The sequence below is a fragment of the Ipomoea triloba genome, chromosome 3 (genome assembly GCF_003576645.1).
Source record: "Ipomoea triloba cultivar NCNSP0323 chromosome 3, ASM357664v1".
NCBI classification, from domain to species: Eukaryota; Viridiplantae; Streptophyta; class Magnoliopsida; order Solanales; family Convolvulaceae; genus Ipomoea; species Ipomoea triloba.
The window spans coordinates 18395345-18406033 of NC_044918.1; the positions used below are offsets into that span (position 1 = coordinate 18395345).

The 10689-nt window shown below is 31.3% G+C and overlaps 1 pseudogene; it reads right to left on the reverse strand.

Moving 5' to 3' along the window:
* Positions 1–8956: 8956 nt before the first annotated feature.
* Positions 8957–10311, reverse strand: LOC116013010 (annotated as a pseudogene).
* Between the last annotated feature and the right edge of the window lie 378 nt (positions 10312–10689).

Below are 10689 nucleotides of genomic sequence, written 5' to 3' on the forward strand. Positions count from 1 at the left end.
CTGGTAGTGTCTTTATTGCATCTTGTTGACTGGTGGTAGTGAATGAGAATGATTAGTGCAATGATGTTATGGTATATGATATCATGTTTTTGTCTTGTTGTGTATAGGATTGTGACCTCAATTATATTATATAGTCTAGATCTTGTAAGCGGTTATTGATATGTGGAATTCGCAGTTGTTGACCCTGCAAGATGCATATGTAGTTAGTTATAGGTTAATTTAACGTTAAACATGAGTATTTGTAGTTGGAAGAGGAGCAGTACTTGTTGTTCCAATTGCATAACTTGTTTGCTGGTTAAGAGTAATAGTTGTTCAGTACATTTCCCAAACACGGAAGCATCAAGACATCCACTTCCATCAGTAATTTTCACGTCCAGTTTACACCTATTATGTTTTTTAGATTAGCATTGTTGCATTCTTTTATATAATGATTAAATTGATACTTACCTCTTTCTAAATAAAATGTATATAAAAATTGCTACTAACCGTGGTGTTCCTACTGCAGTCTTTTCACCGCAATGCATGTAGTGAAATTGTTTGTCACTTTCTGCATAAACCTTTTTCATACAATGACCGCATCCAATGTACCATGTGTTTTGGTTATGATTCTTCAAGCTGATTTTCCCTTTTATCCAAACAGGTTGAATCTACAAGTTGTCATCATTACAAAATTTAATGTTAAGTATAAAATATTGATTTATTTTTTAAATTTTTATTTTTATTTTTATTTTTTGCATACCGGATTAATTGATGCAGGGATAATAGCAATTGCAGAAATTTCTTCAGCATCTGGATTTGCAAGTGTAATTGCAGCGTCATTGTAGCGTCATTGTAGTCTCGACATAATTTTAATGCATCAAGTGTAGCACGATGTTCTATTCCCCTATAAATACATGCAAAAGAATTGTATTTAAAATAATGTGTGTTTGTGTGTATACTGAATATATTATTAACAGATTTAAAATATACCATTCTTTTAAACGTTCTGCTCGTGCTACTTCTGGTTGTACAAGTATTGTTGAATGTGTTTTTGTAGTCAACGAAATTCCTGGTGAAGTGGATAGAATTAGATATGGTAACATATAAATAGACTGATTTTAAAATCATGATAGTAAATAATTATATTTTACCTTTGAAATGAATAACTGCAATATATTCCGCGCTGATATTACCGGATAGTTTCCAGCTTCAATTTCTTGAGTGATTAGGGAACCCTCTTTGTCAACGAATTCTCCCCAAATGGTTAGTATAATTGGCTTCAAACTGCATTTTATTTGTAGATATTAATAGGGTACTATGTAAATAAATATATATTTTTTGTTTGTATTATATCATTTATATATTTTAGTATAAACACATTTGAGGGGAAAAAAGTGCATCTTGTAGTGAGTATAAGCTATTGATTGTTGTTGTAAATACTAATTTATTTCATTTAACCATAGTAATAGAATAGTGTTCTTACTTTTCATCGACAACAATGAAATCATTGATCTTTTGATTTCCATTCGTTGTTGAGACAAATTGTTTTAGAAGTTTGTCAATGGCAATTGCTACAATTACTATCATAGAGGATGATAATAAATAATTAGTGATATATGGTTAGAATAGATATGGGTAAAATGTTTTAATAAAGATTAACTTACAGATATCTTTTGACGTTTTCATGCATTCATAGAATTCTGAGAATGTTGTGTATGCTTGTTCAATGTGAGCAAATGGTGTGTCATCATTGTCACTTGTTTGGACAATGGTCTGACCATTTAAAATTCATGTGTAATTGTATTTGTGATCAAGTACTTTATAGTTCGTCCGTGTAGGTTTAACAATGGCAGATGATGTACCACTTGTTGGTCTATAAAGTGATATCATACATTCCATTATTCCAATGTCATTATCAAACACTATTAATTGAACCCGAGTTCCCTGCATCTAAATATAGCATTTACAATAATGTTGGTGGTGAATAAAATCATCTCCACTTGAGTGTAAATAAATAAGTATACATGTATAATAAGTACATTACTAAATGACTAATAATAATAATAATACTAATAATGATTAAAATAAAATAAAATAATAATAAAAGGATAAATATTTTTCTATTTACTTACAGTTTCATCCTCAAGGACAATGAGCATATACTTTTTCCCGGGTGATCCAATAGCGTTTTTTGGTTCATTTTTTTAATGACACGAACTTTACAACTCCAACCCACAGTTTGTGTGTCAATATCGATTAACTTTAGTGCATTTGCCATGACTAATATCCTTGTGCCATTGAAATTATGTTCATAAAGGATGTTATGAAATAATATAATGGGAACCACAACATAAATTCAAAAACCATAGATTAGGGAGTAAAGAGTAAGTAAAACATTATATACAATGATACAAGTATAGATGAACAGATTATACAATAGATATAGTTACATAACGATATTGAAGTTATACTAATAATGAGTATACCATCATTGATTTAAAAAAAAATTAATCATTAGGAGTACAAATACAAATAATAGAATCAACATGATAAGATTTTGACAATCATACCTATAGAATGTCACGTAGATGGTGTATTGCAGAATATATTAGGTTTAGTTTTGGGTGAATATCAATGATGAGAAGGAGAGGGGTTTATATACTGTTGTTTTGGGTAGAATAATGGCTTAGGAATCTATACAAAATTGTATTATAGAAACCTATTAGCACTTCAATATTCTAATTTTAAGTTAGGAATCTATACAGAATTGTATTATAGAAATTGTATTAAGACTTCAATATTCTAATTTTAAGTTAGGAATGTATACAAAATTTTATTATAGAAAATGCTAAAACTGAGACAAGTAGTGTTATAATTGCTTGGAGTTATCTTTCATTTGCATTAAAGTTATATCACAATGACTGCGAAAACAAATAATAATAATAATAATAATAATAATAATAATACTCTCAAAATAATAATAATAATAATAATAATAAATGCTTTAAATACAACAATGTAGAGGAGAAATCAAACAGTCATAAACCAATTAAGAATAGATAAGTAAAAGAAATAAATTGACTCAAATGTAATTTCAAAAAAAAACATAAACTACAAAATAAAAATAATTTAAAGAAAGAAGGAAAGAAATAACTTTAGGGTTTTCAAAAAAAAAATAAATAAATAACTTTAGGGGTTGTTTAAAAAAAAAAATAAATAAATAATTCTAGAGTTGGGCCTCATCTTCAATCTTATGGTTGAGCACTTTATCTTACAATCCAACATGATTTTTTCATTTTACTCTAATAGTTACGGGTTTGAATCGTGTTCTCCCTCTCTCTATAGTGAGTCATTTGAATTATACTGATTCTATTACATTGTAGTATTTGAGACTCGATCTCATGACCTCCTATATAGGAGAGTCACTACATGTCATTTGAGCACAACATGTTTGACATACAATGAACAATACAAGTCCATTTAATCCGAATTTATGAATCAACATTCCAAAAAGACACCTACAATTTTCATTCTTTTAGAGTATGTGTTTCACGATTTCGAGGTACGTCGTTCATAGTTGAAAAATTTATTACTCCTTTTTCTCAGTTTATGTGTCAAGTTTGGTTAACAATGTTTAACTGAAGTTATTTACAATTTATTTTTTCATAATATTAAGTTTAGAATTAATGTGTAAGGTTTTTTTTTTTGAAAGGTAAAGGTAGCTATTTCATTAATTCATAACATAAAACGTTTACATCAATGATCAATGAAATGCTAAACCATTCCTTACAGTCAGACATAGAAACAACTTTTCTAATTATGCTATAGAAAACTTGAATCGCAGACTGTTTCATAACTAGGAAGCTATGTTCCTTCAAGGAGCTTAAAGCTTCATCAAAGATCTGGGTCTTCGTCATCATTCTTTTTCGCTCACCCAGGATAAGATCAACACTTGTCGAAACCAAACTAAACGATTTATGCTAATGAAAATGAAAAGCTCGTGAAAGTAACAAGAGGAAAAATGCTCGTGAAAGTAACGAGAGGAAAACACAATAATATAGAAAATAAAAAGTGGGTAAAGTCAAAGTAGGGTTGGGAGTTCAAGACTATCAACACAAACCCCAATACCTACCTACTATTATTTTATTCAAAGGGAGAGAAAACGGAAGAAGAAGATCTGTGGCGGTGGTCGGAGGCGGACGGAGCTGCGACGGTGGTCAAGGCGGAAGAAGAGCGAGAGCAAACGTAGAAGGTGACCAAAACCGCCGGCTCAAAGCTCCATTAGAGCTCCGGCCGGAGGCCGGCGGTGGAAGCCGAAGTTGAGCAGCAGAGAAAGGCGTTTGATTTTAGAGAGAAAAAGGAGGCAGCATTAATGTGTAAGGTTTTTATATATTAAGAACAATAAAAGTGCTATTAAACAAAAAATAAATAAATAAATAAACACGCATACATACAGTTTTGTTGAAATTGTATATTTTGAAGAAGTTCGACATTATATTTTGAAGAATTTCGACATTGTATTTTCTAGTTGTAATTTGATCATTTAAAATAAATAAATAAAATAGTCACACGTTTATAGGTGTTTACAGCTCCGATTGAAATTTGGGGAGGAAAGGATCTTCCGAAAAATAGAGCAAAGAAGTCGTCTTCAACGACGAACATGTAAGATTTTTTTTCCATTAATCTGCAAAAATGGAGGCATTCTGATTAATATTGTACATACGTCAAATATTATATACTGTTTCATTTAATCTATCAAAAATTTTATATATCTTGGCCAGAAAATATTTTCAATATGCAGTCTTAGCAAAGAAGTTGTCTTCCATGATGAATTGGTACATGCATCTAACACATTATTCTTCATCAACAAATAAATTTTACAATTCGCATATATGGAAATAACAACCAATGCTATATTTTTTTTCATTACAGGGCAGTGTTATACATGCTCATATACTAAAATCGTAGAAAAGTTATGTCCAAATTTGTAGAACAAAAGGGACACATCTTATAGTATTAAATAATTTGCTTTCTATTCTTATTTTTTACCCTAAAGTATGTTTTTAGGGTTATATTATATGTATTATTTTTTTATATTCTTTTTGTATTTTTTTGTAGGAATCAAGCTATGTAACAAAATATATTATAGTATGTACCAGTTGATATGTTGAAGGTTATCTCTATCTTCCACAATAAAAAAGAGTATCCAGTAAAGGTCCATTGTATATTTGTATGTATCAGTTTTTTTTTTTTTGTTGACTTAAGTCCATTGTTGTACATGAACTATTGAAAGTATGAATATGTTCCTGATTTTTTTCTTTATGTTAAGTCTATTGTTCATATAACAGAGTAGCATGTATCAGGTTTTGTTTATTTAATTGTGTAGGTTAAGAAAAAGTTGTGGTTCTTCTCCTTTTCAAGTCCAGTTTAAACTTTAAGTGTTATTGTAATAGCTTTAAAAAAATGAAACCACTAAAAAACACAATAATCCAGATCAAACTTAATTCGTTATCAAAGCTAACCACAAACATAAAACTGGAAAGGCATGATAAATGAATATATAAAATATAATTTACGTGCTAAGAGCACATACCTTCAGAATGTGGGAATGCTGGTATGTCACTCACCCTGCAAGATGTCATTAAAAATGAGCTTAAATTCACTGTTATCAGAACTGTTATATTGTAAAGTGATTCAACTACATATAGTAATGAATAAGATAACTCCAATGAATAAGATGACTCCAGTGAACTGTTATATCGTAAAGTGTTTCATGAACTGAGTAAATACATGACAGTGTATGAATGTGTAAATGTAACAGAATTTGTGATAATTCATGACTGTGTATGCTACAGTATACATATTGAACATGATTTGTTTCATTACAGAGCAGTGTAATACATGTTTATATACTAAAAATCATATTTAGAAAAGTTCATGTCTAGATTTGTAGAACAAAAGGGAGACATCTTTCAGTATTAAATAATTTGTTACAGTGTTTTTATATTTTACCCTAAAGTATGTTTTATATTACAGAGCACTGTAATACATGCTTATGTTTTTTTTTTTTTTTTTTTTTGCCAGGAATCAAGCTATGTAACAGAGTAGTATGTAACATTTGATATGTATAAGGTTATCTTTATCTACTACAATAAAGAAGACTATCCAGTAAAGGGTCATTGTATGTATCAATTTTTTCTTTGAGTTAGTCCGTTCTTCATATAACATGAATATGTTTCATATTTTTTCTGTATGTTAAGTCCATTGTTCATATAACATGGACTATGAACTTTGTGTTTTAATTTTTAAGGTAATCAGGACTGTCTAACAGAGTAGAATGTTAAGTCCAATTTTTTTTTTCTTTGAGCATAAATACTCAGCACAACAACATTTAACTGAATATATAATTTAGTATTAAATTGGTAAGTCACTTACCTAAGCTGAAGTGCAAACTGAAATAGGTAGCATGCATTAGTTATGGTATTTTTGCTCCGTCTGTATAGATAATTAGAGAGTACAAAGTCACATTAATCGGAATATAATAGATATTGAATTCAACTTAGGTACGATTATGCAACTACATAAAAATATCTTAGAATCCCAATGTGATTACATGTAAATTAGTATACCAATAAGTGCATTAAAAACCCAAAATCAAAATCGGATGTAAGTAAATTAGAATTTAGTCTGTGGGACAATATCTAATGGACTGTAAAAAAAGTTAACCAAAGGACATGTATCAAATTATAATAATTGACATGTAACTTAGACAGTAATGGACTATGGAATGAGTTCAAAGTGTTTTTTTATTATACCAATGATGTATCATATTCATTTAATGGACTCATTTTTAATTATTCAAGTCTTTTTGTAACATAACATAACAACACTGTACTCATTTAATATAATTAGGTGTTTTTAATAATTCAAGTCTTTTGTAGTACAACATCATCTAATGAACTGTGCAATGAGATCAAAGTAAGTAAAAAGTTTAAAATTGCAATAACTTATTGAGATCCAAGTAAGTTCAGTTGGATAAGTAAAAACAAATACTATGTTTGGACAAAGTGACATAAAATACAAATCTCAAGTGTATTTTATTTTAAAGTGAATACAGTAATATAAATGATATTTGTTAAATTAACACTATTACTGTGACTTTCTTAAATTAACACTAGCTGAAGTAGAGAAGTAGGATATTGCATTATTCTCAAATTTTTATTGTGACATTACAGTAACCTATGAGAAAAAGTTTAGCATATAAAACACAGTTCCAAAGTCCTGATCTTGATTTAACATTACAGGAAATAACAATCTCTACTGAAAATTCTGCATAGGGAAATGAAGATCAGGCATAAGTCCACCTTTTAGTCTTCCAACACCAAAAAAAAAAAAATGACTGCAGACAATGAAATTTAAGAAGTGTAGCATATTGGGACTGTGATGTATTTTAAACAATCATATATACACTTATACACTTAAACAACTCTGGAAAAAACATGAAGAAAATAACAACTTCACAAATGATTGTTATGTAATTAGATGTAATTTCAAATTGTTTTTTTATAGCATAAATATCATATGCTTTACCTAACAAGAACTTACAACACAGATTTAATTTCTAAAAAAATGTTCAGACTAGAAATTAATATTTTTTGATAAAGTTCTATAGTTCTGAGCTAAGAATCTACTTATCTTTACCAGATCTTTCTCTGTTCGTTTTGAGAGGAGCTTTTGCAGTTTGTCATCTCTCTGCATGTACTCCTTGGTCTGCTTCATGTGTTTTTCTACAAATGTATTTCTTTGTTGGTGTTCAAATGCAGGTAGATCTGTAAATGAAGGAGTTAGGGTTTCAACCTAATGAGCTAAAATTGTATATATTTGTTGGTAGAAATTAATTAAAACATACCAGATGCTATAGACTCTGTCTCTATAGCCATGGAAGTCAATATCTCTTAATCGAACCAGTTTAGGGCTTAGGCAGTATGCAGTTTTCTATAATGGTTTAACGATGGTGAAGTGAGGGAATACGAAGCAGAGGGCAGGGGGTTATTTTGTTAAGGAGCTGAGCATGGATTGGAGCGTTTTCTGGATTTCTATGGCTTCATTTCCATTTCGGATGAGAGAGTGATACGCAGAGAAAAACCTTATGTTAGTGGTCCATCTTATAAGTTGTACCATGGTTTAGGGTATAATGATTGTAAAATTCACAAACATGCACAGGAGAAGTAACATGAAACAATGTCTATCTAATCATCACTCGAGCAATATGTAATGAGAACCAAGCTAAGTATTGTGCTATGATGTAAGTATATATAATGTATTGAGAAACATATATATAATAGAGTTATTAATGTCAGTTGGGTTCTTCAAATATATTGACACCATCATATTTAGTCTTAATCTTATTTCAAAAGTTAACTAGTCGTAGCCTTTTAGTTACTTTTAGTCTTTTGGACCATGTAAATTAGGAACAAAGTAGTCCTTTATGCTTGAAATTGACTAAAAGTGACTAGGTATCACACTATGTTCAGAGGATTCAAACCTACAAATAACATTGACTCTTTTTTATGAAATGATATACATGTAGTTAAGTTAATTATAAGCATATTGAAATACAGTAATTTGACAACAAAGATATATTATTATTCCGAGTATTAGAATAATAATTATAATTATTATTGTTGTTATATGAATCGGATCTATATCCGGTAATTGATACAATTGTCTCAAATGTAAAATTGAAACTTGCTCGCACAAGATGAGCTTGCCCCAGTCCCCCAGATGATCTTTTTGTCTCACAAGGTTTACTTTTGAAAATTTTTAAATAATATAAAATAAATACTTAATACATTGTGCACAACATCAAACACCGATAAAAACCATTAATATTAATATGTTGATCATAACAAATCCGTTCTAATTCATCATAATGACACTAATTATGAATTTTATTTTTCAATACATACTATGATTTCTACGCTTCTAAAGCTTCCACTTTGCCACCATAAACTCCATCAAGTGGTGCCTATTACCACTGGTTACAGCATTGGCATTTTCAACGACGACTGAATTGAAACGAACCACCTCCAAGGCCTTGTCGAAGTGTACACCCTTAATCTCACGGTACTCCTTCCATGATACGGGGCGATACATGGTAAAATCACCGTCCTTGATCAGTTTGGGTGGCGATGAAATGTTGACATCTATTTTCGGGCCAAAGAAATAGACAATGAAGATGCGGTGCTGGGCCTCGCTCACAATGGCCCGATGTACCACGCTTTTGAACTGGTCATTAGAGTATATCTGCAATAGGTCGCTGACGTTGACGACGATTGCATTGGAAATGGGCTCGACGTCGACCCATTTGAGATTGGGCCCATACACTTGGAGGCCTCGATTGGTGCTGTTTTGGTATAGCAAAGTTATAAGAGATGAGTCTGTGTGTGGGACCATGCCCAATGCGCGGGTTGGGTCCGGGCATCTCGGGTACGAGTTCAAATGAAAGAATGCTCCCGTGCTTTTGGGCTCAAACCATTCCACATCTTCACGAGATAGGCCCAATGATTTAAATATTAAAGAAGTTATCTTTACAGCCAGGCCCATCATTTGTTCTTGGTAATCCTCAATCACAGTGCTGAAACAAACAAATTAAAGCGTTTCAACAAATATATATAAAAAAATGATTACTTTTTATATATATTCATCTTGTTGAGTAGTAAAACATGTAATTCAACGATGGATATAGATTTTAAATTGAAACAGATATATTTATCATCTAAACAATCAATTATTATTCACATATTACTTACCGCCGGCGCCTATCAATAAATCGATCACTAGTGCTATGCACGCCTGATGACTTTATAAAGACTTATGAGTATTTGAACATACATACCAGAAAGGGGAGTAATCTTTGGGCCAAACCCGGCGTGCAAGCTCCAACGGCGATCCCGACAGGGTGAAACCTTCCATCCACATGAGAGTGTTAAAAGTGCGTGAAATGGGGATGATGCCGTAGCTGTTGGGGCTGTCCGGCGAGCGCAGAGTGAGGAGCTTCTCCTCCCTCGTCAAATCAAAGAAGCGGCGAGCCTGATGCTCAATTTGGGCAAGAAGCTCCATTGGAATGCCGTGGTTGGTCACCTGAAAAACACCCCAATTTTCACAAGCCATTTTTATCTTCTCCACCGCTTGCGGGTCCTCAAGATCGATCAAGGGAACAGATTCCTCGCTTGAACAAGAGTTGTTGATGAGCCAGGTGTGGGTATCGGGAACTTGGACCACGTTTTTGAAATCCATGGGGACCAGATGATCCAGCTCTGTTGGGCTCATGGTTACGTTCAAAGCAGTGATAATCGAAGAGATCGAAAGGCGATATGATAATATATAGAAAAGTTGGCTGAGGGGTTAAGGAAAGAGGACCACTCATCACATTTTTCTCATTCAACTCTTTCAATTATGTCCTTAAATTATTCATGTTTTTCAAATAAAGATACTTCTTTCGGCTACATTTTTACTCTTAAGTTAAGTCTTTAAAATTCAATTCGTTTTTCAAATACGCACACTTTTCTAAGTTATGCTCTTAAATTTTGTTTTTCAAATAAAAATATTTCTTAAATTATATATTGTCCCACCAACGATATTTCTTTCATTCTTTCAGTTACTTTTTTAAATTTCATTTTTCAAATAGTCTTTAAATTTAATTTTTCA